General features: G+C 49.7%; 2 long non-coding RNA genes across 2 annotated transcripts; both read right to left on the bottom strand.

The window, feature by feature from the left end:
* Positions 1-1,164: 1,164 nt before the first annotated feature.
* Positions 1,165-12,127, bottom strand: LOC310884198. Its single transcript, XR_014574076.1, has 2 exons — positions 11,900-12,127; positions 1,165-3,306 (listed from the first exon to the last, which is right to left on the bottom strand). It is a non-coding gene; the product is annotated as an uncharacterized lncRNA (long non-coding RNA).
* A 5,156-nt stretch (positions 12,128-17,283) lies between these two features.
* On the bottom strand, positions 17,284-26,563 carry LOC310884243. The gene is made up of 3 exons (XR_014574096.1): positions 26,209-26,563; positions 18,480-18,558; positions 17,284-18,146 (listed from the first exon to the last, which is right to left on the bottom strand). It is a non-coding gene; the product is annotated as an uncharacterized lncRNA (long non-coding RNA).
* Between the last annotated feature and the right edge of the window lie 1,407 nt (positions 26,564-27,970).

Here is a 27,970-nt window from a genome sequence, read left to right as displayed (position 1 = left end):
GCCCTGGGGAAGAAACTGGGGTCTCTGCTTCAGGAGGAGGAATCGCATCCCCACCTCCAGGTCCTTGTCCCAACTTTGAGGGGAAAACATCGAATTTGGTCACACTTCCACAGCCCTTGTACAGCTCCCTGGGCAGCTGTGAGAAGCAAGGGAGGATGAAAGGCAGTGATTGAGCACAGCGCAAACCCCGAGAGCAGCTCCCAGCTCCTGTTAATGGATTTGGGGTCCTGGACCAAGCTCGGGTGTGTGCTGCTGCCTGATCCCCACTGAGGCTGCAAGTGCCTGGGGAAGGCACGGTGCCACCAGCACATGGCTCCCCTCCTCCTGCCACCTCTCCGGTGTGGCACCACGATTCTTTCCTCCCGGTACTTCTCAGCACTCGGTTGTTGCCATATAAATACAGAGCCAAAGAAAAAAAGGAAATAAAAAAGGCAGCACTCGGAGTATTATCAATGACATTTAATCTTAACACCGGGATGACACCTAAAGCGTTTAAACCGACGCATTGCCATGTCAGCAACTGTGCAAACAAGATCAAAAGACTGCTGTAGCTGCAGCGTCACGTGTTTTGGCAGAGATGCGTGATGGCCAGGGGAGCTCCAGGAGCCATGGCTCTGCACTGATGGGTCCCGAGCACGCAGGGGACAGCCAGCCCTGCAGGCACAGGACCCATCTGACTGCAAGCAGAAGTTGCTGTGCAATTGGTCCGTGTCTCTTCAGTCCCAATGTAACTTGACAAATTTGAGTGTATTGAAAATATATTATGTCATGGTATGGAATGGATTTTAAACGCACCAATTGGCTCGCTCTGGAACATTTTAAATACCTGTTAGAGTGCTGCCACATGGCCCGGCAGGGTGTAACTGCATAATGAGATGAAATTGAGCAAAGGAAAATTAAGGCCAAATAACAGCAGCAAATTCCTTGGGAATGAGGTCTCCTGTTCCCAGACCGCATCCGTGCTGGAGAGCTGAACTGCAGGGAGGGTGTTGCAGCGTGCCCATCCCAGCAAAGCAGTTCCACCCTGCAAACCAGAAGCCAGGAGAGCTTAACTCTTATTCCTGAAGCAAGCCCTTCAACAGGGCATCCCACAGCTAATGGTGGTGCTGCCTGAGGGCTGGGGGCACTGGAAAAGAGCAATGGTCTTTCTGAATGGAAAGTAACCCGAAAGGAGTAAAGGGAAAACCCCCCAAAGAGAAAGGGAAAACACCAAATGCCAGGAAACAAGGGCTTCACCTCTCTCTGCTGGTTCTTTTTAGGAACATCTGACTGCATCCTGCAGCCTGGACCTCCACCCTCACACATACCCATGTGTCCAGACCTTAGGCTTCAACCAATAATAGCAAATTTCATATCCCAGATCAAAAGTCATGAAAGCAACATGCTTCTCTCAGGCATGTATGCATACTATCTAGGACCTTAAAGTCCTATCATCTAAGCCACAGATGTCTCCTATGCCCCCTCAGCTCCCTTGCTGTTCCCCTTAACCCTAAACCAGGCCACATTTCCTCCCAGTGAGTCAGGATGTCTGATGGAGCAGTTCTGTGCCTCCTGATTTCATACCTTTTTCTGCCAAAGCTAGTTTGTGTTCTCCCAGGGCTATGAGGAAACAGCCCCCACTTAAATTCCATTAGAGATTGACTCCTGGAGTCCATTTTGACAAATAAAGACACTTTTGCTGGACTGCCATGTTACAGCCCCAAAGCTGGAGGGGGACACGTGTCCCACAGAGGAGCTACAGCATTTGCATCTCTTCCAGCATTGTTGGAGTGAAGCATGCACAACCTGCACAGGGCTTTTTGGGAGCAGGTACCTTGTCTCCAGGCCTGGATGGTGCTGAGTGGTTTCACCACCTGCTAAGCCCCTCTCAAGGCCCGGCCGTGCCTTTGAACGCGTGTTCCAGTCATGCTATAGAAAACCTTTGTAAAGCACTGGCCAGCTGCCTAGAAAATGACTGAATGAGAACCGTCTTTTCTGGCCGTAGAATAATTGGTTACCTGGCTATCTATGACTGCTCCACTGCATGTCGTCGGAGGACAATTCACTCATTCATTCATTCACAGCAAACTCCATTAACCTCGTATGTGAGCCAAAAGGGTTCTGCATCTTGAAGATGCCCCATGAGTCTCTCCATGACACCAGCTAATTATCTCCTCATTAACAACAACATTAGCATTCCATTTGATATATACAAGTTAATTTGTTAATTGCACTTTAATTACAAAGTTATTAAGAGCTCAGAGGCATTCAACAGAAGATTGCAATTAACACAAGCTGCAAAATTGCTCCCAGCAATTTGGAGATGTTATCGGAAACTGATTCTCTGCGTTCAAGTGAAGATGGAAAAGAGACAGGAGATTTATGGGCTGACATCACAAATTCTCTGTTCCCTCTGAAGATGCTTTCATCTGCACCCTGGGAAGCACCGGGAGCTGCCATGTTCAGACAGTCTTCAATGTGGCTGAGATCTCTGGCCCATGTTTCCAGAAGCTCTGTTGCTCACCATGCACCCAGCAGAGGCTGGAGGGAAGAAGGAAAAAAGGAGGCATCCATGGTACTCGGTAAGTTGCATGAAGTATTTGGCGTCTTGCAGATCAGGCCTACACGTGGATGCAAAATTGCTGGTGCCTTCTTCTGTTGTGGAGAGGCCACGGTAAGATCTTATTCCTCTTCAGAGTTGAATTGCGTCTGCGCATTGCACTGGTTATCACCTGCACTGCCCAGGATGCTGAGCACCTCCCTGCCTTCAGTTCAGCACAACTCACGTCACCCTCTGTGGTGTTGGGCAAGGTTTTGTTTTATTTTACTAGATGTCCACACAGAGGAATGCTTACATTGCTGGGTGGACACCCCAGGGATGAGGCTGCACCTTGGCCATGCTTCTTCCTGACCCCATGGACACCGGATCTCCCGGGTAGCCTCCAAAACACTGAAAATCTCAATGACTGAGACCACGTTCTCAAACCCTTGGAGCCCTAACGATTAAAAATAACATAACCTGGTATAACCAGGCATCATGCTCAGGATATAATTAAGGCTTTGTTCCTTCCCAGCATGCTGGGTTTCATGACCAACACCCCAATCTGCTCCGCACCTCCTGGAGAAAAGCAGGCAGTGGGGGCTCCCCTGGGCTCGGTGAGATTTCCTGTTCTCTTTTTCTTTCTTTCCATTTATCTGAAGCCTCTTACTGCAGCGTCATTCCTTAGATTAGCTGTCAGATCTGCTGGAAAAATGCACTGGTGAATATGGCCATTATCCACCCAGCCAGACGGAGCAGAACCCCGTCGCTGCTGCGTAAAAGGTGCACTGTGGATGGAAAAAAGCAGGACACTGACCATAGTACATGCCAAAGGCAGAAATAAATGATAAATACAGAGGATTTACAGATGGATTTAAGATAAAATTCCACTTTCCTACTAGCCTTACTAATGGAGAATTTCTTAAATGCTTTCATTTTGTAACTTATGAAAGACTGAGTTATGAAATGCCAATTGCACTTTATTAAAAAGGCCCCAAAGAAATTTTCTAACTACTTTGAAAAAAGAACTTCTAGGGAATAACCACCAGCCCAAGGATTAGGGCATCCCAAAGAATGGGGGAAAGAAGAGAATTACATTTCTGCTAGAGAATTCTATAAAACAGTGTTCAGAAACCATGCAGATACAGAAAGGAATTTATTCCCTATAAATTATATATATATGTAGGCTCATTTCTACAGATCTGTATTATGCGCATTTCAGCTGGCCTCTGTTCCTTTCATCTCAATTTGTCTTTATTGCACTGTTACCTATGGGACTCCATCCCACTTTTGCAATATAAAACATCTCTGGAAGTACCAAGTTTTCCCCACCATTCCCCCTGGACCCGAGTGTTTTCCCTGTTGCACCACACTCCACTGCCACCGCTGCTCCACGCTCAGACTCCCTCTGCCGTCACCAGCTCACGGGGCCAGACACCTCACCACGCCGACACACTGAGGACAGGCTTGGTGACGGCTCTGCATCAGGATAAATTACTTGATTTCATCCAACATTACACTTCATAGCTGAAATTACCATTTTTCTCCTCAAGGTGATTCCCACCCACCTTTTCCAGTGAGAACACTTAGGAGAACTTTGGGAATGACATGGAAAGGAAGGAGTTCGGAAGGGTTCCTCCTGAACCTGAACTCACGAACTCCACGTTCAGCGCTGGAGCAATCACTGCGATGCTCCACAGCACACCAGCTCGATGAGATTTACTGTGAAAATGATCCAAACACACACTTCAGTTTGAGTTTCCTAGCAGCAAATCAAAACGTGTCAGCAGCAGTCACCCCCTCAGATTAGTTCTGCACAAGCTGCAGAAATGAAAAACCATTCCTCCGATCTGTCCCATGGTAAGAGCAGGAATAAGACAAGTTATAAATACAACTTTGACAACTCGCAGCAAAACCCCAAATAAGAAAAGCTCCTTTTGTTACTCATTTTGGTGAAGCTGCAGTTCCTCAGCTTTCTGATGTTAAAGCACCGGGGGGGGGCAGAGCAGAGGGAAAGCAGTTCCCAGAGGGGAGAGCATGGTTAAATTTGCTTTGCATTTTGCTGTGCTAAAGGAATCTCATTCCAGTTAGTTTGCAGTTATCAAAGGTAGAAATAATAATAATAATTACAATTTCTCCTACATTATTACTTCGAAAAAGAGCTAATTCCAGCAGAAAAGTGTCTTTGATATGCTAAAAACTATTCTTGCACTCATCACATATTTCAGTCCAAAGTGGGAGGAATATATTCATAAAATCATGATGTTTCAAAGAACTATATAGATCTCCTTGGACAAAAGCTCAATGATTTTAATGAAAACTGAGGGAAAATTCAAACAAATGGAGGCCAGAGTAGTTCCTGGACCTCTGCTTGCTGAAGTTTCACAAGCTGGCTACACTGTTCCCCCACGAGCAGCTCTCCCCGCATGCACAAGATGCAAATGGAAGAGGACAAGAAAGGACATCGAATAAAAGTCAAAAATAGTTGGGAGAGAAAGGAGTAGTTCAGGATAAGAGGTCACCAAACATAAGGACTGCAGGGACAGCATGGAGCTGGGGGGACCTACACCTAGAGAGGGGGAAAGAGGCTCACATGGACACTGCCCTTCTGGGCTGGTATCTCTGCAAGGTTGGGGCTCCTCGTCCCGGTCCATTCCCGAGGGGCTTTCTGCAGAGCACCATCATGCAGGGGCCCGAAGGTGTTGCTCTCACATCTTCCCTCGAATTTTGCAGTGGGTAAACAGAGCTGTCAGACACCAGGACTCTGTCCACACTAAATATTAAGTGTGAGTAGTAAGTGCCGCAGACTTCCCACGCGCTGGCTGGAAAAAACAGTGCCAGTGTTAAACTGCTTGGCACCACCTCTGAGGGCTGCAGCTCAGGCTCCAGGGGAAAAAAAAAAGAAAAAGAAAAAAACAACCTTGGAAGTGGCCAAACTCGCCTGTTTTCAGGGGAGATTTAAACACAACCTCAGCTGTCTGAGGTATACAAGCTGTTTTCAGGATAAAGGCATGGGATTGAGTAAACCTGAGAGGAGTCAGCATTTCAAGCAACAATGATGAGAAACTCTGTGCCAGCTCCATCAGCTGCAGACAGCCAAAATTTTCGATTCAAGACATTTTTAAAACAGGTTAATCTGGCCCAATTGAAATGCTCATCCCAACTATATTTAGAGTACTTTCTATCAAAGCTCAAAGGCTTGCAGGACCATGACAACTGAAAAATGAAATGTCTACCAATCAAAGAAAAAGCACCAGTAAAACCTATTTATTTTGATGAAGCAGCTAATTCTCTTCGGTATGGATTACCACAAAAACACCTGAAATGCTTGCTTATTGGCTGCCAAAAAGTCAGGAACATTCAGTCTCTGATGTTTAGACAAAACTCGACTAATTTTATTTAAAATTGATCAACAGTTTTCCCCCCAGAAATTGTCTTCAACCCATCTGTTCTGAATCGAGCTGGGTTGCCTTTAGACAGCAAAGGCCTTAATATTATTTACAAAGGACAGGAGCTAGCATGGAGCAGACCCTTCTCACACACCCGGGGCCACGTGAGTAGGTAAATATACGTGCAACAGGACCTTGGTTACAGCAAAAAGCAGGACAGAAGTGCCTTTCTCAGTAATGACATGCCACCAGCTGTGGATGTGCATTTCTGGGGTTGTACCCAGCAAAAACCTTCCCCCACTGCCAGCACAGGCTGGCTGAAGGGATGGGGCTGGTTTGCTGGCTTTCAGTGCAGTGATGAAACTACCAATTCTGATGCTGTCTGGCCTAATTAAAGCAAAATTATCAACAGCACATGAAATGCCACCAGAATGTAAGAAATAGGGGCTAATTCTACAAGCAAGCAATTGTATGGCTGACTAAGTGTTGAGAGGTCCAGGACCAAGCCCACAGGTGCAACCAGGCGAAGGAGAGCACTGAATTTACCCCCTCAGGTCCCAGGAGGTGCCCTAGGTGTTCAGCCCCAGGGAGGTCTCCCTTGCTTTTCAAGGAAAAAAGCTCAAAAGCTTTTCAAAACCAACAGCACTCCCCTTAATGTTTGTCTCAGTTAAAGAGCATTTCGTTGAATGTCACTGACCAGCAATTCCCATCCATGGCCCTATCCAGCAAAACACTTTGACCATGCTCTCACCATGGAGTCAGAAGAAAACTTCACTTGCTGAAGGACAGGACCACGTTCAGCTGATGGAAACCACCAAGGCAGCTTTTGGGGCTGTCTGCTCTACGAGGGCAGACAGCGACTTCTTGCCACCTCCAGACAAGCTCAGCAGCATCCCCACATTCACCCGGATCAACCAGCTTGCTAAAATCAGCCATGTGTGAGCATGTCAGCAGCAAGACCTGCTCCTGCAGGTCCACCCCAGTCTTCTCCAGGGCCAGCAGGGGGGTCCGAGCAGGCAGCTGCAGTTTGGCCATCGTGAGCCAGTTCCCAGGAGGAAAGCACCTTGGACCTCACCCCAGTTCCTGCACGGACCCAGCACAGGAATGTGGTGGGAAGCCAAGGACTTGTCAGGCTCTCTCCTGCTGCAGGTTTGCCAGGAGGTCTATAAAAATGTCGTTGTCTCTCAGCTGCTGGTGATTATATTCCCCTTTACTATGGCTGCTGGTAATATGTATGTGTGTATATATAAGGGGGAATATCATTTCTGCACAGGGCTGGCCTCCCCCTGGCCTTTTTCAAACAATAATAGACTAAATATAAAGAGACAGAAGCCGTTACTCGGCTCTTTAACCAGTGCCAAGGAAAATGAATAATTAAGAGCATATTACTTGCAATGAATTTATACTGATGCTTTTAAGTTAGGACCTACTGAGATCCTTTTTAAAATACATCATTCCCCCTTCATCTTTCATACAGAGTTCATATTCCAACCTAATACTTTATAGCAGCTACTGTTTAGAACCGAGTTAAAAGAAAGGCAGGCTTTAGGTTTCCATTACACGCCAGAAAGGAGCTCGGTGTAAAGGAATGAGGCAGTTAATCTGTTTTGTCTGTATTCTACCTGCCTGCAACTTTGCATCTCATCAGCCAGAAGAGATTACTTTGGCACCTTAAGCGCAAGCTGCTAGAAACACGGCCTTAAAGAGAGAAAGAATTGAAGCACCCACCAGCAAAGATCACAAATGTTGATGCTGCTTGCAAATATGATGGTGCTATGGAGCAAATGGTCCCAGAGGAGCCCTGAGCTGTGTCAGAGTCCATGGGCTCAGTTCATCCCCCCCCACTCCCCCCCCCCCTTTTTTTTTAAATAAAAAAAATCACCCTCCTCTTCTGAGGGGGACAGAGGGGACTGTCCCCTGCTCATCGCCCACCATGAGACCAAGGCTGCAGCACACGGGTCCAGCAGCCTGGAGGCGGCTTTGATGGCCAGGGAACCCCAGGGGACCTTGTTTCGTGGAGGACTGCAGTCTTTGGGGTATTAATTCCATTAAGTGCTCAGCCAGGTGAAGATTTGCTGGTCAGCTGTCCAGTGTGGGAAGCTCTGTGATGTGAAGCAGGAGCCAAAGGACCGACATGAAGAGGTTCAGGGTGCTCTATTACCAAGCTCATTCAAGAAAAGGCTGAGAGGTGATTTAATTACAAAACCTCCAGGAGAGGCTGTGACACCAACAGGTGAAGTTACAGCAAGCTTTGGTAGCTGTTAACCAGAAGTTAAACAACACTGTCAGGGAACAAGTGCAAATTCAATACTTTTAGCTGTCTCTGCGGGTGTGCTGCCCTGCATGAGCAGGCTCACAAATAGTTTGTGGGGATCTTGGGCCTGAATTACACAGAAGGTCAGCCTGGGTTATCCTCATGGTCTGCTAAGGCCTCGCAGGCTTTGCACAGTGGGTCTTTGCAGAAGACTTCAGATTAATTTTATTCCAAACATAAGATCCCAGCAGCAATGTCCCTGGTCAGTGACAGTGAGCACAAGGCCACTATGCAGAAGTTAGCAGCAATATAAAGCCGCAGCACACACCTCTGCTCAGCTGGCTCAGCATTATCAGAAGTGGTTTCTCCTGCTGGTTTGGCTGTTTTGGGGGGGTTTCTCCTGCATGTTTGGCTGCTCAGAAAAGAAATGCCTGTCAGCTGGCTGCTTGCCTTCTGAAGCACCTGCACACCCAGGCCACTGAATGTATGGAAGATACTATAGCAAGTGGAAAAAAAAAAAAAACAAACTCCCATTTTCCACAGTCAGTTCAGCAGCAGCCCCTTGTGATCAGTGCATTATGCATCCATTAATAACATCTAACCACCATTAATTACAAGCCATTTGTGGCATTTCTCTGGGTAACTCCCCTGTTACTCCCACACTCTTAAGGAGGTGTATGTAAGTGGTCATCACAAGCCAGGGAAAGCTGTAAAGGTAGTGGGTTTGTACTGACAACCTACAAAATCCAAGATAACACCTTTTCCTTGGACCCAAAATCCTTCACAAGTTTTCCCTCAGAAGCCAGCCACAAGGCCAGCAAAGAGGCCCCTCTGCTGCCGAGATGCCCGCTTCCAAATGCTCAGCTTACATAAAGGAGAGGAAAAAAATTGCCGCAGCCTTTCAGAACAGCAATAAGCGTGTTCCAAACTACATTTCATTTCATTCAAAAGAACACTTGTGGCGCATCATCTGTGACCACCAGCAATCTCCCACTCACAGCTGCTTTTTGGCAGCCCTGTTACAGCCCCCAGCAAGGCTTTACATTTAATGGGCCTGAGAGTTCAGCAGGTCTCGTGGATCAAAAGTTCCTCGTGAATCAGAGCCTAGCTGGAAAATACAAGCTCACTGAGCCCCCAAGTGTGCTGTCTGAAACATCTGCCCTTTAGAAGAGCTCTCACTGAGGTCTGATTGCTTTCATTCAGCTCCACCTTTCCTTCCTCTCCCATTCAGCCCTGGGAAGCAGCTGGACCACACCGATGCTCTGCAGGCTGTTGGGTGAGGAGATCTAACCTAATCCACTGCTATTTGTTGCCGCCAGCAAGGAGCTGGACAAACTGTTATGTCCCACTCACATGGGGCACTGGTAACAGCAGGAGACTGGAAGGGACACGTCTGGGTTTGATACCAGCTTCGTGCTGGAGCTCAGTGACCCCCGCTGAGAACTTCAGCCAAGTCCTCCTGCAGCCCAGCCTGCACTGAAGGTTTTGCTCCTCAGGGTCTGCAAACATCTGAGGCCCAAGAAAGATGTGGAGAGTGGCTCAGCTTCCTAGGAAAATGGTGGCCATCATGAAGAACTAACCCTCCTGTCCCTGAGATGAGGAGTTCTTGGATTCCCCCAGCATCAGCAGGTTAATAGGGCAACGTGGGGAAACTAAAGTCATTGCTGCTTACAGAGCACCAGACTCATCAAGAGTAAAGCATGCCCAGAGTGTTAACACCACGGTGCTGAATGCTAACAGTTGCAATCTTTGTTTTTAACCAAAATAACAGTTATTATAAATAAGGTCTTAAGCTGCAATCGCTCTTTAGAGAAAGGAATTTCCACCAGGTGAGTTGGACACACAGGAGCAGTATTTGCAGGCACTCGATGGCTCTGATCCCAGAGGCGTTAACCACACCACTAGTACCCAGACAATTTTAAATTTCTGTTTGAATATTCCTACAAGTGCCACTCCTGAGTTGATTTAACACCACGGCTGTGGCGTCTAATAGCTCTCCAGTGATTAATAACAGTCATTTGTTCAAAGCTAACAGCCCCAGTGTGACAGTAACAGATAAATTAGCAACATTAAAAATATGCTAAAGAAAACATTTATGTACTGGATCAGTGCAGTATGTGATAGTAATATACATCAGTTTTGCCAATAACTAGCTATTAATGATGAGTGCTATATGTTTAAGCAATTTTTACCCAGTTCCTTTGTAATTGTTCTGACATTGTTCATATTTAACTTGACGAGATGGGCCAGTTCTTACGGACATTAGTGGGGTTTTTATGTGCTCAAACAAGTACTGCAAGCAGATGGTGGGAGGAACAAGGAGAAGGTATGGCATTGTGTCCCTATCAGTCCTGTTTGTCACTGAGGAGACAACGTGCCAAGTAATATTTGGGCATAAATTATAAGGCTGTTTACCACACTACATCCCCAGCATTAAATGTCATGCAAAACATTTTAATAATGCAAATTAAAATTCTTCTGCTCAGCACATCCCGAGATGCTGTGCTTGCTTACCAGAACTCCCTGCAGTGTGCTCCTGCCCCCAGGGATGGCCAGCAGCCCAGGGCAGCCGAGCCCATGCCCTGTATCACAGCCTTCTGACCTCATTCCAGCCCAGAGAGGAGATATTTAACCTAACTTCTGACAGAGGCCTGAGGCTGGCCTGGCCACATCCCCAGGGCAGGTGAGAAGAGCGATGTGACATCCCCACTTGATCTCCCAGAAGCTGGGGAACACACTCCCAAGGCCTCGTAGTGTCCACATGTAAAGGAACAACCGACCCAGCTGGGCGCATCCTTGCTTTTTGCTCTTATTTGTGCTCATGGAGCACAGCAGACTCAGACCGTTAGGTTTTTGTTCAGTTCTTTAGACAAGAGAAGGGAGCCCTTCTGTTGAAATTACCCATTGCTACATTATGTTGCTGCAGAAGTTTTTATGTTTTTAGGAGAGATGGACTTTCGTGTGCTTCCACCACTGACATTCAGGTGTTTGCATTAGGACAGCACAGTCTGCAGTTTTCCCTGTACATGTGATTCAGGGCATGCAGTAGATGCTGCAAGTTGCCCTGGTTTTGATGCAAAAAAGGCTACCACAAGCACTGTCGAGGTGGCAATATTCCTAAACAAGTCTTACAAGGCAGGCACAAACCCCAAAACTTAGGACTAAGTAGCAGAAAACCTTACAAACAGTCTGAGCCCTGATCCCAGAGAGGGGCACGCAGCCTTCCACCCCCAGCACAACAACTGCTCACGCAGCCTGAGAGCGAACTTCAAAGTTTACGTGCGGTTGGTGATCCTGCATGTGTCAGACACGTCTCCAAAGGGCTCCGAGAACAGGGCCATGCTGTCAACACGCGCACACGTGCGTGGAAGTTGGACGTGGAGGCAGTGCTGACAGATACATGAGCTCATTGTTTTGTGCAGGTTGTTCTGTGGTGCTCAGCCTCTGCTCAAAAGGCCCACTGCAACGGAGATGATCAGGAAATGTTTATCTCTCCTGTCACACCATAATGGACCACTATGATTAGGCATGTCTAGCTTCCTCTAAATACTGACTCTGCTTCCAGACTCTGTCTGGTTTTTGGGTGTTTGTTTAAACGCTCCCATTTTCCATTTTGAAAAATTTTTAGGAGAAAAGAAACATTTTCAACCATAAGATTTCCAATCAGTTGATAAGCAATTTCATATATTAAAAAAAAAAAAAAGTTATTTTGGGGAAAAATCTCAAGCTACCTCCTACCTGGGATGGTTTCCTCTTAGGACCTCCAGGGATTTTTGCAAAGGGAGGACAGAGGCTGGGGAAGGCCACTGATGAGCAGAGAGACAAAAGCTTTCACCTCTCCCTTGCTGTGATTTATAGCAAAGCACCCCAATCCGAGCCCTATTCCTCCCACCTGCAGCCTTGTTTTTCCCACCTGCTATCAGTAACAGCTTCTCTGCAAAGGCTTTGCAGCCTCACCCTGCAGAACATCTCTGTACTGGTACCTACAGATGGGACTGGTTGTCACTGCCTGTGCAGAGGCATGGGGACACCTCTCAAAACTCACTCTTGAGTTACCCAACATAAAATCTGGGACCTATTGTCCCATAAATGCCAGCTTACAGCCCTGAGCAGTAGAGGAATATCATCTCAGGGGCGATGCTTGCATCCATTTTATAACCTCTCTTGTAGAAGCAGGAGAATCAAAATTGAGAAGAACTGATTTGAGGTGCAAAAATGCAAGGAAGTATATTTACCTAAGGAAAAAGCACGGAAATAACAGATCAGACAATGGTTGAGTAAATGAACGCTTACAAATTACTGTGCTATACAATATTAGCCTTGAAAATACAGTAGGACAATTTTTCTTCTGGATTACATGACTCCAAGTCTCCTAGAAACAAGTGGTTCTGCAGCCTTGCTTTCCAGCTAGGGTTTCTGCCTAGGCACAACCCAGCGTGTTGAGACTTTGCAGCATGCCAGAAAATTTGCCATCTACCCGGCACAGCCTCTGCAATTCCTCACCACTCCCCAGCGCTGAAAGGGGATGCCCTGTGATTCAGCATCTCTGTTTGCTGTCACGCGAAGTTGCCTTCTGCTCCCACATTTTACCCCACCCCGGGCTGTTTGCATGCAGGAGAAATGTGTCGGGCTGTTTTGCTGGAAAGATACCTCCTTGGCAATGCATCCCTGCAAGTCCTGAGCTGCAGGGCGCTTTCTGACAGGGCTCACAAAATGCCTCTGACAGATGGATGTGGTGCACACGTTACGTGTTGGCTGAGGTGGTCTGTTAGCTGTGGCAGATTTGTGGCACGGGCAGCTGCGATCAAAAGGCTTTGGACGGGGTATAGCAGCAGTCACAGAACCTTCTCCAGATTTAATGGACAGGAGGCTCTGCACTGAAACTTGGCAGCTTGGCTTTGCTTTGAAGGCATGAGTTATGGTTTATTCCCAAACAAGCAGGGGCAGATGTATGTCGAGATAGAGGTGATGCCAGATCTCAACCCAAAACAACTCATCGCTGCTGCTGACCGTGGCTTCAGCTGACCGGTGTTGGGAAGGGAAGGGCCAGCAGTCCCCGGAGGCCACTGCTGTGCACGCGAGACAGGCACGGGCTCAGATGGCAGTTGTCTACCTGGCTCTCACAGACCGGGTGCTGCTAAGCCTTTATTTCATCTCTGCTATCAGCCCAGCCAGAAGCTGCGGTCAGCTGTGCTGCTGCTAGGAAGAGAATTCCAGATTTCATTCATTAAGCCAAATCTCAGCCTGGCTAAGAAAACACGGAGCAATTCAGATTGAGCCTATCAATCACTTGGATTGGCTTTTACATTTCTTACAGGCAGCAAAAGCCTTAATAAATATCAACTGCTGGAGATTTCTGACGTTGCTGGAGAAGTTTTCCAGGTTGCTGGTGGAGCAGAAGTTAACCAGAACCCAGGGCATGTGCTGGAGCCCCAAGGCTGAGGAATGGAGAGGACCACAGGGAACTGAGCCTCAGCCAAGTGTGCATAAACCACCCAGAGACTCATGGTGTGCAGGAAGGGAGAGGAATGTGAACAGCTAAAAAGGCAGGGAAAAGCAGCCCCAGGAATCGTGTGGTGGCATTGGAGGACAATAAAAGCCAGAATGTGCTGTTTGGATTCAGGTTAACTCTTCATTGCAAAGGAGATGGAGTCAAACTCCTCCCGCCTTCAAGAAAAGTCTGTCCTTCAACCCTGAGCTCCTAAAAAGTGAATTTAAGCCCCTGTGAAGAGTGAATTTAAGCCCCTGTGAAGAGTGAATTTCAGTCACCTGAGAAGCAGCTCCCTGGACCCTAGCACAGACTCCAAGCACATATTTCTGCACCTGGCCAGAAGGGTTTGTATGCCAAGACAGCTCAAGCAGGAGCATGCTGGCTAAAAAACAAGGGAGCCTAAGGCGTACCTGTAGGATTGCCAAACCCAAACACACACATGGGCAGGAGCCATGCCCAGAAAACCAGGGTTGGAGGAGCTCCTGCTGGAGGAGCTCCTGCCAGAGCAGCCCCTTGCCACCCCCAGCAGCCCAGGCTCTCCCCTCTTGGTTCACAAGTAGGCGTTGCAACACAGCTGATCAGCAAGTGTCCAAATATTTCCTTTAGCAGCAATAGGCAGGAAATCTGCCTATATTAGTGGTGCAAGCTCACGTTGCAGACCTTTGCCCCCACGGTGTGAACATCGCACGTTCCATGCGGGTCAGCGCAAGATGCTTATCCTTTTCTGGCTTGTTTCAGACCCAGACTCATTTGCAAGGGCCCAACTGTCATCACATTTATTTTTCTTCCTCGTGCTTTTCTTGGCCTGGCCTGCTGGGCAGTGATGGTATGCGGACCCAAGGGACCCCAGATGTGCTATGAAATGACGCAGAAGCATCAATATTTTCATGTTGAACGGATGAGGCTTTCTGCTGATCGACAACTCATTGCAGTCAAGGTTGTTTAAGGGCTTGGGCGAGGAGGAGAGCACCGATGGAAACAAAGGAGGGAAGAAATGCTTGAATGCAATAGTCTGGGGGAGATGATTTGGTTTTAATAGGGCTGATTATGATGCACAAGCAGAAATGGAGCTGCTGAAAGCCAGCTCCCCCGGCTTCACTGCTGATAAATCTCTGCACTTCTCTGTGAGTGACAAAGGCAGCACCTCCGAGAGAGGCACGTAGCTCGGAGCTTAATTTTAAAGCCATCGTTTTGACCAAGGGCAGTCTGTAGGCTCTGCAAAGGTAGGGCCTGATCCTGTCAAAAGAGATTCCTGTGTGATCTGTGAGCATGGGAACAGTCCCGGGGGAGCAGATGGGTGTTATGGCACGAGGGAGGGAGGGAGGCTCCAGGGCAGGTCTGGGGCTCGGGTAGCCCAACGGTGGGAGACCATCGGCAGCAGCTTCTCAAACTTTATAAAGAAGATAAAAATCATTCCCTTTCCCTGTACTGATGGATCGACCGGAATAAAAACAGAGTAAGTAAGTCCCAGAAAACCCTCAGGGGGACAGTGATGCCAACCGCCTGGTTTATGACGAGACCAGTCTGGTTCAGCCCAGGTAAGGGGCAGGACCTGAGACCCATCCTGCCCCAGCAGGATGCAGAGACGAGGTGGGAAAGCAGCATGTTTACCTTCCAAGGCCATTTGGAGACACCCAAAGCCATTCCCATGCCTCAGTTTCCCATAAAAAAATCCAGACAGCAATACCAACCAGTTTTTTAACACTAATTGAAAAGTGCTGCATCATATTCTTGTGTTTTTATTGTTAGTGCAATACTGGCAAACTCTGGTTCAAACTGCAAGAAAACAGCTACGCTGTAATTAATTAAAGCAAAAGCTTGTGATCAAGTATAGCTTGACTGGGAGCCTGTGTTATATGACTTTCCCTCTTGAAAGAGGAATTGATGTTCATGCAACGCAGCCCTGCTGATCTGCCAGGAGCTCTCAGCCGTACGGGGACCGCAGAGGCAGCCACGGGGTGCTTCCCGTCTCCAGCTCCCCCCAGGTTTTAACCAAGCGCCCTTGGTGTGATTCCTTTGGATTTGCGTATTATACAAGACATTTTCAGAACGTCTGATCGTCTGGTTTTCGTATGCTCTGTGACACTGGGGAACAGAAACCGGGGCTGTGCAGCCTACTTCTAGTGCAGTTCCAGGACACATTAACACCAAGGGCCGGAAAGCATTCCTAAGTAATAATAATCATTAAATAAGAAGGCGAGAAATGCAAGCCAGAAATTGGAGAAACAGAGGTCGATCAAAAATATCATTAATAAAGGAGAACAAATACACTGAACAGACTCTTTCAAGTTCATGGAAAACCCCAGACACTGCAGGGCACTTTGCCTGCTTGCAGTAAATGGGAGGGTCACGAATTGCTACCTGCCAGCAGGAGCAGGGCGGTGCGAAACCACCCCCGGATGCTGAAGGAAGGCTTACACCCAGAGCTGTTTTTTTTGTTGTTGTTGTTTTTTTTTTTTTTTTGGCAAAGCTTTCTAGTTTCTCATACATTGTGAAACTATACCATTTCTCCCTGCACTGGACTTTTATGGAAATGGACCAGACTTGGCAGATGATCTCTGAAAGAAACTCCCCCTTCCAGACATTTTTTTTATTATTTGAATAAGAAATAAATGCAAAGGTCATGTTAAGAAGTAATAAGGGGTGTTCTGAACTCCCACCTATACGCAGAAGATGGGCAGTTCCATGAACAGCAGAATGAACATACTCTGCTTTCCTACAGATGTGTGTCTCCCCTTTGATTCATTTTGTAACTGAATTAGGGCTAAGATTGCTGTCATCTCTGCCCATGCCTATAAAACTCCTGTCCCTGTCCTCCCTTGACAGAGATGCTGGCTGTGGCATGCCAGCCACTGGGCTCAGCTGCGGGAGTCAGCCCAAAGCAATTAGAAGCAAAAGTGACACTGACCAAACCCCAGCCCATTTCCCATGCAGGTACACGTTTGTTATTTTGGTAGTTACCTTCCCGTCAAATTTGGATGAAGTCAGCCAGTGCATTCGTGCATGAGAAGGAGAACGAGGACGGACAGAGATACATGTCCTTCCACCAGCTGGTTGCTCGGAGTCCCTTTCCCTCGTACAGGGAGAAAATTTTGCAGCAAGGTTGCTGCTTGCACAAATAAAACTCCAACAGTCATAAGGATCCCTCCCAGGATTGCAACGGGTGTCCTCTGGTGCCTGATGTCAGCAATGTCTTCAAATGTTGTAGTAAAATGCAATTTATTCCTCTTTACTTGCAAACAGCATTTTGTGCTGGGGACCATGTACAGGGCACTCCCAGTCCCCTCACCCATGTAAGCAGCCGCAGCTGCATTTCCTTCCTCGCCCCACCGCCCTTGCTGCCCTCCTGCTGTGCTGTGCCCCCCTCTCCTGATGCTCGATGCCCTTTTCTCCACCAAAACCCCACCATCTGAATGCATCTGAGTAGCCTCCCTCCCTGAAGCCCTGTCCTCTCTCTCCTTGCTTTCCAAATTTCTAATCCAGCTTTCCTATGGAGATGACACCGTGTCTGTCTGTCTACTCCTCCAGCTCTCCAGCCTTTGCTTTTAGATGATTTCTCTTGAATTTCCCAGAGCAGAGGCAGTTCCAAAGACCTTAGTTGTTTCCCAAGCACTGAGACCAGAGCATGCAAAGCAGACAAAAGGGACTCCCCATGCACATCCCTGTACGCCGTGTCCCGCAGTGCCTACACGTAGGGAAGCCAGGTAAGAACACAGTCCTGCTGCCCCCAGGATGGGAATCTGATGAACTGGAGACTACATCTGAGCCCTGGACCCTGTGTGGGGACAACTCTAGAAACTGGGCTGCTGCCCTTGCTAGAAAAGAGGCAAATGGCTCTTACTTTCCTTGCCAGTCAGAGCAGGGAGCTGGCGATGGGGATGGGAAGGACCCTTCCAGAGCTGGGTTTGATGCCTGGCACCCAGCACCCAGACAACACCCCCAGCCCCGCTGTTCACCCACAGTAAGTCACAATAAGAGATTGTAATTGGCAATGTATTTTTTTTTTCACTGCAACATCATTTTGTTGAACTCTGTCTTCATGTTCCTGACCAAAGAAATGACCGTGAGAGAAGCAAATCTTTCCCTTTGGACTAGTGCCTCATGGCTGGTTTACTAAAACTTCACTGAAATCCTGTAATATTCCTCATAAAATTGCAGGGAAGGAAGTGGGAAGGAACTTTGGATTAAAGTGCCTGAGGAACGATATCCCCAAGCCTCACGTCACGTTCCTAAGAATAAAAGAAACTATTGACTGTTCGATGGTTCCCCTTTATAATCAATTCCGAATTAGTCTTTGAATATTCATTTGTTATTTCTGCTCCCCACCTTTCACTTGCTTGAGTGGAAATGCACAGAGAGGGCTTTGGGTTTTTTTTGCAGCCCCTTCTCAAGGCATCCTCTGAAGCCCTACAGCCGGGACGTACCCACAGGCCACCGGACTGAAATACCTGGACCAGGCTGCTCTCCTTCGTCCCAGCCCAGGACTGACGGTTCCTGGCAAAAAAAATAAAAATAAAATAAAGATAAAAGGCACCCAATCCTCGTTGCTCCCCTGCTGCTCATCCCAGTAGCCCTTCCGTAGTCTCCGACTGGAACACAGCCCAAACAACCACTTTCCTTTTGGCGTGGCAAGAAGAAACATCATTTTTTTTAAATCATGCAAATGAGGAACAAGATCCGTGTATAAAATAAACAGACAAGCCATTTTTCACCTATAATTGTTTCTTTGCCACATTAATAAAAATATGGTGTGTGTTATGGTTAATGAATATGTAAATGAGCGATGATTAATAACTCATTTGGAGAGAAATGGGAAGATTCATTTACCTTCTGCAGTTCCTCTGTGCTTCCCATCCTCTGTTCGACGTCCCTGCAGCTCCCTTCTCTTAATGCCTAAACCAGGGCCCTGTGCACAATGAAACAGTGGAACCAATAATGCCAATATTCCACTCGTGCCCGTGCCCAAAGTGCTTGCTTTTCCTTCCTTTTGAGGGCGCATATTCCCTGCACAGAATAAATCTTCAGTCACCCCCAACCTCTTGGGCTAAACATCCTGGTGTGGCCATGAAGGCTTGGGATCACGTCCCAGCTGGATAAATAAAGCCCCCTGCCAAGGTGTGCCCCCGCGGGGCGTGAGCGTGGGCTGCTCGAGGGCTTTTCACTGAAAAGTTCCTTTGAGAGGTGCCTTTTTCCAGCCTTTATGAGATCCATGCCTATGGGCAATATTCCTTTTTTTTAGACAATATTATGGGATTTTGCTTTTAATCTGGAAGTTTTCTTTAGAAAGCATCAGAGGGTGAACCATTTCCCTCTCTCCCTGCCCGTTTTTGCACAAAACACCTCCTGCCTGTGCCACCTTCCCCACACAGACCCTCCCTAGCCTTGCTGCGTGCCCCGCAGCACTGCCACCACTGCCGGGATCCCACCACAGCCCCGAGCCTTCACCCTGGGAGCATTCATTTACTGAGGGCTGGGGGTGAGCTCTCACTCCCTGCCCCGCAGGCTGCTTCCCTCAAGCACCAGATTGCATTTATTGGGTGGCTGCAACCCCCAAATTGTGTCTACCTCCCCTTCCTGCTCATCGTCACTTCACGTGGGAGCTGCCTTGGGCTGGAGCCCGTCCCTGGAGGGTCTCCTACATCCTCCCAACGTCACTTCTTCACCTTCTCTTTCTTGGAGGAGCAGGAAAAGTCTGGTTGCTGCTCAGAAGAGCCCTTGCCAGAAACCCAGAGCCACTGACCATTTGGAGGAACATTTTCATCCAAACCCGTGGCTGCATCAGTGATACAGCGGGGTTCCCGCTCTGCTCCCCTCTCCTGCACTGGTCCTGCAGTCACCTTTCCTCCAGCCCTTTCCCAAAGACAGGCTGCCCATCCTTGACATGATCCTGCTGCAGACAAAGGCTAATTTCAGCCCACTAACCCCTTCCATGCTGCTGTGGGGCTGGGTCCTGACCCAGAACCTGGCTGCTACAGGCACCCGCGGTCACCCATGATGCCAAAGCTGGATTTGTACCCAGTGCATGGGACAGGAGGGCAGGACGGATCCCTGCTCCCCTCTCGGAGACTGGGGGGCTGAGATGCAAGGGAGTAGGAGGCTGGGCTGACGTCTCAGCACCTGGGTGGCCCTGGCTCTCCTGGGCGATGCAGGGCAGCTTCCAGCAGCCTGCCTATTGTGGACAAGGACTCTCAAAGCTTTTTTTTCCCCCCTCCCTGGAATATACTACCCATACTGATGCTCTCTTGCAACAGCCTGGTAAAAAACACACAGTGCTGGTGTCAAAGGAATTTTCTTTTGGTTTCACTACAATCAGGTGGGTTAAAGGGGGCTGAAACCAGTCCTTGGCAGTGATTTTTTGCACATTACGTGGCTTATTCTGCGGAGTGCTAGGATATGTTTGAGCTGCTTGGGGTCTTTAATTTCCTCCCAGCTCCTCAGGACACACAGACCCCAGCTGTGCAGCATTTCCGAGGACCTTCCACTAATTCCTTTGAACTCTTTTTACGCATGCTGCGAGCTCAACTGTAAGGACAAACGCACCCTCTCGTGGCTGCAGATTTGCCTTCAAAGAGCCCAGGCTCTGCTTTGCACAGGCGTTGGCGAGCCCTCCTGCGCGACTGCGAAGCAGCAGCAGTGTGGCCAGACCCATCTCTCTCAGCCTGTCCTGCTCCCCATGGCTCCAAGACCCCCCATAAAATTAGGAAGGCTTCCTGGGGCTCATTTGGGCTCCACGGTGTCTTGGGTGGGCTGCTGCACTGGGTGGATGTTTCCCAAAGGTCTGGGGATGCTCTGGTGCTGCAGAATTTGGGGTCTGATTCTGTATTGGGTTGGAAATAAACCCACCAGGGTGTATTTGTGTCTCCCCCTCTCCTCCTAATCCCAGGGGATTTTCCTCCCTACGGAGCCTCCAGCCCTTCCCCAGCCTTCACCCCTTTCTCCTGCACACAATACTTGGGGCTCATCACAGCATTCAGAGCTTTCTTCACCTTCCACAAACAGGGCAACTCCTGGAGAACCACAGCTTTCCAGAAACACACGTAACTCGTCTTTAGCTCTCCCAGTTACTGGAAAACACAACCCAGAGGGGACAGCTTGGATAAGCGCTGCCTGCCTGCAGAGGCGGTGGTGGTGTGTTCCTCCCTGCAGCTCCTGGGCTCATGGTGGGGTCCGCAGCTCGGGGACAGCAGGGGACCAAAAGGTTGCAGTTAAGGAAGATAAAAATCATAGCTCGATGGGTTTCTCCTGAAATGTGGTTTAAGCTTCTCAAAGACAATCCCAGGCCCACTTCAGGGCTGATTTACTTCTTAGGGAGGACAGCCCGTCCCACCCAACTCCATCCATGGTGCATGAGGCTCCAAAAGCCCACGAGGAGCCCAGGAGAAGTCGGCTGCTGCAAACCCCTGCTCCCGTGCTCTGTGCTCCCCTGTGCAGCGCATGGTCCCTGCCGAGCCGAGCTACCTGCAGCATCACGGGTGGGAATGGCCGTTGCCCAAATTCCTGGGTGAGCCCCGGCAGACAGAACCAGTGGCAGCACCATGTGTGTCCCCTCAAACTGGGAATTTGCCTGGCGGCATGTCACTGGAAATGCAATATTTTTTTAAGGAGGAAAAAAAAAGAAAAAAGAAAAGCCATGATTAATCATTTGTTCCAATTTTTCATTAAAAGCAAGAATTTTCCTTAAAGTACACATTGGCTGCAGAAAAGCAGCTGTTTGTTTTGTTTTCTGTAATGCAAACCAGAAGATTTTTCCTGAAGAAGTGTTTGAAAACCAGCTGCTTTGGTCAGCAAAGCAAAAACAAAAGGAAACTGTTGCAACAACTAAAATAACTGTTTTTCTCCGAGCTTCCAAGAAAGTAAAGAAAATTCAACCAGCTGCACAGTGCAGCAGGAGCCTCCCCTGCCCTCTCCCGCCCCAGGTGAGCACAGCCGCAGGGGAGCGACATGGCAGGAGGGCAGCAGAGCTTGGTTGCTAGCAGGGAAATTCCCAGGGGGCTCTCAGGGACTAAGCCCCCACCAGGACCACTGCTGTTCCGTGCAGATGTTGGAGCTGAAACCCAGTGCTACATGTGTGGGAGGCGTCTGCATGGCTGCCGGGGGCAGAAGGGACCCTTGAAGCTCCCAGCCCAGCTGCAATGGGGGGAGGCACTAGGGCAGAGGCTTTGCAATAGCTGTTTGTAATCACGTTGCATGTCCTCAGCTACCCAGACAAGTTTCCATCTCCTCTACCTTTAACACAGCTTTCCAAGGCTGATGGAGTTCAGTGGACATCTCTGCTATATGCATCTCTGCCTTACACAGGGCATTTCAGCCACTAGGAAGAATAAATAAATAAATAAATAAATAAATAAAATCAAGGTGTCTTTCTGGTTCTTCAGTTACATATTGATTTTCGCTTTGGACAAACAAAGTGTCACTCAAAAGCCAACCACTTCCTCATTAATGCACCTTCGGTGAATCCGCTTCTATACCAATCAATTAACATCTAAATAATTAAAACAACATTTTAGAATAAAATGTTCTGCCTGTAGGAAGGCCCGGGATGTGTGAATTATGGAGCATTAATTCATACCTAGTTTTCTTAATGGCCCTCGACCTTCGGCCTCGCGCCTCGCAGCAATGAAGTGTGCATTAATTCCCCGTATTTCACGGGCTGTCAGCTCACCCCATTTGCATGGAGCGCAGCCCCCCGAGGGGTGCCCGGGGATCCCAAATCTGCAGGGACAGCAGATGCGGGTGGTGCTGGCTCGGCCGCAGGCCCTGCTGGGCTCAGGGGTTGCTGCACAGCTGCCCTGAGGCTCCAGAGGCACCAGACAGAGCCCGGGACCCACTCCCCTGCACAGTCCAGGGCTTTATTTAACCCAGCACCAGGGTTTGGGGGCTGGGGACCCTCCTGCAGGTAAAACTGCCATCATCTCTCCTATTGCTTAGACAGGAGCCCACCTGATGTCTTAGCCTTGCCTCTCCAAAACGCTGCCACGGCCATCACAGGAGGCCCAGAGCTCAGACTTCCCGTCTCTGGACAGAAACCACGGTGACTTTCTGGAAGGCATTGGCAGAGATGAAGCCCCGAGAGAGAAACCACACTGGCTTTTTGGGAGGGATGGATGGAAAGGTGCAGATGAAGTTTCAGCCTTTATGGCCTCTCTGTTCCCTCCTCACCCTTCCCCAGGCAGGGACCCCACGTCCCTTCGCTCCTTCCTCCAGCACAGCCCCATTGGAGCCACACAAGGCAATCACGGAGGGGCAGACCCCACCTCCTATGGGCCCCCCAGCCCCCCCAGGCAGGGGGCACACGCAGCCCCCCAGGCAGAGCCAGCACCAGCACGTGGAGGTCCTGCACGGGGCCACGGCCCTCATCCGAGGGATGCTTCAAAGGCGAGGATGCAAATTCTATTATCCATCCCTCAAGGTTTCCTCCATTCAAATCGAATCTGGGCCCGGAACATGTCTGTGCTCCCGCACTTGGAGATGAGCTTTAATTAAGAGGTAAAATTATTAAAGCTGCAAGTTATTATAGCCTCAGGACCCCTGCCCAGTGATATGAAGCAGATGGTCCAGGGGCAAGCGAAAGCCCTTTAATAAAGAAGCGTTTGCAATTCATGAGCATTAATTATGTCCACTTCTCTCATTTTAAAATGTTATGCTTGTCAGCCCCGTTATTGTGTGGAAAGCAAGCATGATGAATTAGGCAAACCCCTTCTGGTTCAGGACATATTCTTTGTGTGACGAAAATTAAAAGTATTATCTCCCAGAAGATAGAGCGATTGGAATATTTAAGGGCTCCCCTCCCTCTGCCCAGCTTTCTCCCCACCACCTCCGCTGCCCTGCCTGGGGTTTGGAGGGCACTGCTGGGACCCGGCCACCCCTGGGGGACAGTCGGGAGGGGGACACCCAGCCCCAGCCCCTGGGATGGGGACCAAGGGTTCTCCAAGCAGCTGCGCAGTGGGGAAGCAATGCCACGCCGGGCAAGCCATCCATGCTCCTGCCTCACCCCCAGCCCACCCTATCTATTATTTATAAGCCCATAAAACAAAGAATGAGGGAGAGGAAGGGTCCCGGCTGAGCTCCCTGCTCTGCCGCGGTTTGCCATCGTCACCGACGTGCTTCCCTGCCTGGTTTCCACGTGTGCTCGGCCCTGCTGCCGGGCCTGCTGGGCTGGGCGAGCCCAGGGGATGCCACCAGGCAGAAATGAGGTGGAGAGGCCAGCCTGGAGCTCCTAAATCCCCACCCACAGCCCCAGTGCCCACCTGGGTGGCAAAGCAGCTCCAGGGCCAAAGGCGAAGCAGCTGGGGGTGTTAGCAGGGCAGCACCCAGCACCCAAACACGGGTATGAGCCCCAGGAAAGCCAGCTCTGGAGTAAATGCTCCCAAACTTGTGCTGGTGCAGGGCACGCTCTGACATCCCAGCAGCAGCCTCCAAGTGACAATGTCACTCCTTCTTATTCTCATTTTTTGCCTCTGGGCACCTGAAGCATTTAGTTAGATCACTTACAAGGCAGCAGGGACAGCCTGCAATTCCTCCTACCACCCCAGCAATGAGAATTTCCTTCTCGCTGCTCTGATTCATAGCTAAAAAGCTTCTCCTCGCGTTTTCCTAGGTACAAGCCCAGGTTTTCCATGCAGGAGAGTTCTAGCACCGTGCCTGACATTACAGGGCTGGTGGGAAATAGGAAGGGCTATAAACCTGCTGAGACAGACCGCTTCCCAGCCCCGCAGGCACCAGATAACCCAGGCTGACCTTACAGCGGGGAGCTGCCCACCCTCCCGGTAAGAGCTTCACACGCTACACGGCCTCGGTTAAAGATGACATCGTTTACATTCATAGAGATTTATTAGCTCCTCCTTTTGCCCAGCATTAAGCCCCATTGTGAGACCACTTGATTTTTCCAGGCAGAGCAGCCCAGGACTGGCAGAGGCAGGGGACATCGCGTGCGCAGGTCACCCAGAGACAGCTCAGCACCAGGTTTTGGGAGGGTGCAAATCCTCCTGGAAATGGACCTATTCCACATCCCCCAAAACATTCCACCCTCTGTGCTGACTGCTAAGTGTCAGTCTGAGCTGGTTAGCATTGAATCCACAGCCTAGAGCCAAAACGCTGGTGCTTCAAAATAAAATTGACCGTGCCTGTGAATCCTTACACACAATAAGTAAAATCCGAATGCAGGTTGCACAGGATCCAGATACATGGAAAATAAAATAAATAAGGTGATTTTAAAGCTAGAATAGACTCATGCCACTTTGACATGACACAGTGAAAGCAGGGCAGATATCTGCACGACTCGGAGTCCAGGCAAGCGGCCAAATGTCACGTTTGCTATCAGGGCCCGGAGCCCTGCAGCCTGCTGCAAGTGCCACAGGAACCTGCTGCCCGCTCTTGCACATTTCCAGGGATCAGGGATTTTGTTTGTTTGCCTGTCAGCTTCACGGGGATTTGTTTTTGCTTCATGATGTAATTTGGCCATGATTTATTTATAGCCGTGCTTATAAAATATGCAGCCCCTTCTGAAGTCTCTGTCCACACGAATGCTTGCGGGGACCAAAATAATTGCCACATATGCTGTCGGGCAAGCACAGCCTCAGAGGAAATGCTCTCAGGCTGCTGCAGGACCGCAGAGCATCCTCTCTGAGGCTGGGAAATTCAGCCAGGCGGCACCCAGCATGGCCTTTTGGTTTTAACACCAAATTTCACGCCTTTATTCCCATTTCTGCCTTCGCTGGCCACATCCAGATGCTTCTGGTCACTCCCTGCCAGAAGCAGCTCAGCTGGTGCCACCGTCAGGGCTCAAAGCCCTTCACAGACTATTGGTGCTGCAGGAGATGTCCCAGCGCAGTGACACTTGTCCCGGGGTGTCCCCAGGGGTTGCTCTGAGACCTCTTAGGGAAAGGGGTGGGCGGCCCTGCTGCAGCTTTGTGAAGGCCCTGGTGAACCCCAAGAGGGAAGCACCTGCTGCAACCCCCCAGCACAGCTGGGGACCCCCAGGACCAGGAGCTAAACGTGCCTGGGGCACCTGGGCAGAGCCCAGCCCGGTGCTTGCGCCCTGCTCTCCCCTGGGAGGGACCAGTCCTGCACCCATCCTTTGAAGGGCACCAAAAGCATCCAGAGAAGCAGCTAACACACCCAGCGGGCACAGGGGGCTCAGTTGGCTGCCCACTTGGGGACTCGAGGCCTATTCTGGTGCCCAGCACACCCAGTCAGGTTTGGGGCACAGCTCAGGACCCCCGGGAGAGCCGTGCACGTTCAGAACAGCACCTGCAGCCAGGCCCCAGCCCAGCTCTGCGGGTCGGGCACCAAGGGCTGAGCTGCTCCAGGGACTCTCGGGTGTGCAGCTACCTCCTGGTGCCAGCAGACCCCTCACACGTGCACACGTGTAATTTGCTCATGCAATTAGCTCTGGACACCAGTATCTGCTGAGTGCCTGCGTGCACACTGAGCCTGCCCAGTCGCATGCTGCTTTCCAGGCACGACACCGCAGCTGAAAGAGGCTCAAATCCCCCCAACACCCATTCTCCCCGTGCTAAAATCAAACATTTTTTGGCTAAGTTAAACACTAGCGTACCTCATCCCAGCTTGTGGGCAAATTCCATCTGTTCCCTGAGTCCTGGGTCAGCCACACAAAGGGCTGCACAGGGAAAACACAACCTGCAGAGGTTTAAGGCTGTCAGGGCTAGGAATCCTCCAGCTCTGCTGCTCCCGGGCTGCAAAGAGATCAGGTGCAGCTCCACCTGCACGGCCAAGGCACTGGAGGGGGGGGTCTCATTAAGGGGAAGAGAGATAAAAACAAGATTAGATAAACAAAAAATGGAGAAGGAAAAATACAATTTGTTAGCCCTGCTTTCTCCCAGGGCTATTAAATGCTCCCCATGCCCTCGGTGTGGTCAGTAGGAAGCGCTGCCCCGCCGAGGGCAGATGGCATCGCCTCCAAATCCCCCCCAGGTGCCTCACGGTCAATTAGAGGCGAGCAGGAGCCAGGGAGCGGGGTTAAAGATTACGCAAAGGGCCAGGCCGGTGGCACAGCAGGGAGCTGCTCTGCTCATCTATATCATAGACACTAATTTGGTTTAATTTACTTCAAAGGCTTTCCTGGAGGCTGTGGCGTGTGCAGGGTTGGGATCTATTTTTCTCCAAAGAGGTTTGAAAGGAGCCAGGGCCTTTCTCTTGAAAGCATCCCAGGGAGAGTGCTTTGGGTTTTGATTTTTTTTTTTTTATAAGGACTGTCTCCAACGGCAGATAAGAGGGAGCCCTGGGAAATGAAAGCCAAAAAGAAAAGAAAAAAAAAAAGTACATATGAAAGGAAACACAACCGACAAAGACTGAAATGAAGCAGCCAAAGCACTTTAAAATAAAGCCCGTCTCCACCCTGCGCCAGCAATAAAACCATCCTGCAAAGAGCTGGCCAAAAATTCCCCAGGAAAAGTCCTTTGGTGAAAGGGAAAGATGTTGAGTTATCCCCCAGGAAGCGAATAACCCAGGCACGACTCGGTGCTTTTATCCTTTCATCAGTCTGGGGAGAAGTGGCTTGTTAATGCCAGGAGGCTTAGCGGGAATGTAAACCCAAGCAAACAGCGTGGGGCTGGGGCGGCTGCGCGCAGCCCCTCCTGGGGTGGGGGCAATGAAAAACCCCACCGGGGACAGCCCTACAGAGCATCCCCCAAGCAGTATGCTTTCAGCTGGGATCCTCCTTGGCTGAAATCAGGATTAGACCTGCTAAATCCTCCCGGGTGCTTCTGCAGCATCTCAGACACCTCCTGCCTTTGAGGCAGGGGATTTCAGTGCCTGCACACACCCCATCATGGCTCAGCACCCCAAATTGTCCTGCGGCTGAGGAAGCACTCCATAAATCACTGCACAAAGAGGCCGTGCTCAGGGAAGCATCAATAATCGCGTTAAATAATTACAGGGGGAAAAGTTGACCAAGGGAGAACAGGAGGGCTGTGGGGTCAGCACTGCAGGGCAGAGAAGGGAGGAGAGGCTGGAGGGTGGGGGTGGCCGGGGGGGGCAGGGGGGTCTGGGGATGGGTAAGGGGGTGCGGGAAGAAAAGCCACCGTAGGCTCTGAAAGCAGGTGGAGAGCACCCGAGCCAAGTCCTGAATGGATCTAAATGTACATCCCTAACCCCATCGGAGCTCCAGCCCTCTGGGGGAGGTCCCCCCCTGCGCCTGGGAGAGATTGGCTGGGGAAGGCTGGAGCGGCTGCTTTTATTCAAGGCACAGTTGTGTTTATTATTGTTGATGTTAATTAAAACAAATGGTACAGCAGCAACAAAGGAGCTACAAAACCTGCTCAAACCAGGTGTGATTTGAGTCTTCTGTTAGTCTTGAG

The sequence above is a fragment of the Anser anser genome, assembly GCF_964211835.1.
Source record: "Anser anser genome assembly, chromosome: 19".
In the NCBI taxonomy this organism is placed as follows: domain Eukaryota; kingdom Metazoa; phylum Chordata; class Aves; order Anseriformes; family Anatidae; genus Anser; species Anser anser.
The sequence above is the reverse complement of the archived record's forward strand: the minus strand, read 5'-3'. Positions and strand labels throughout refer to the sequence as shown.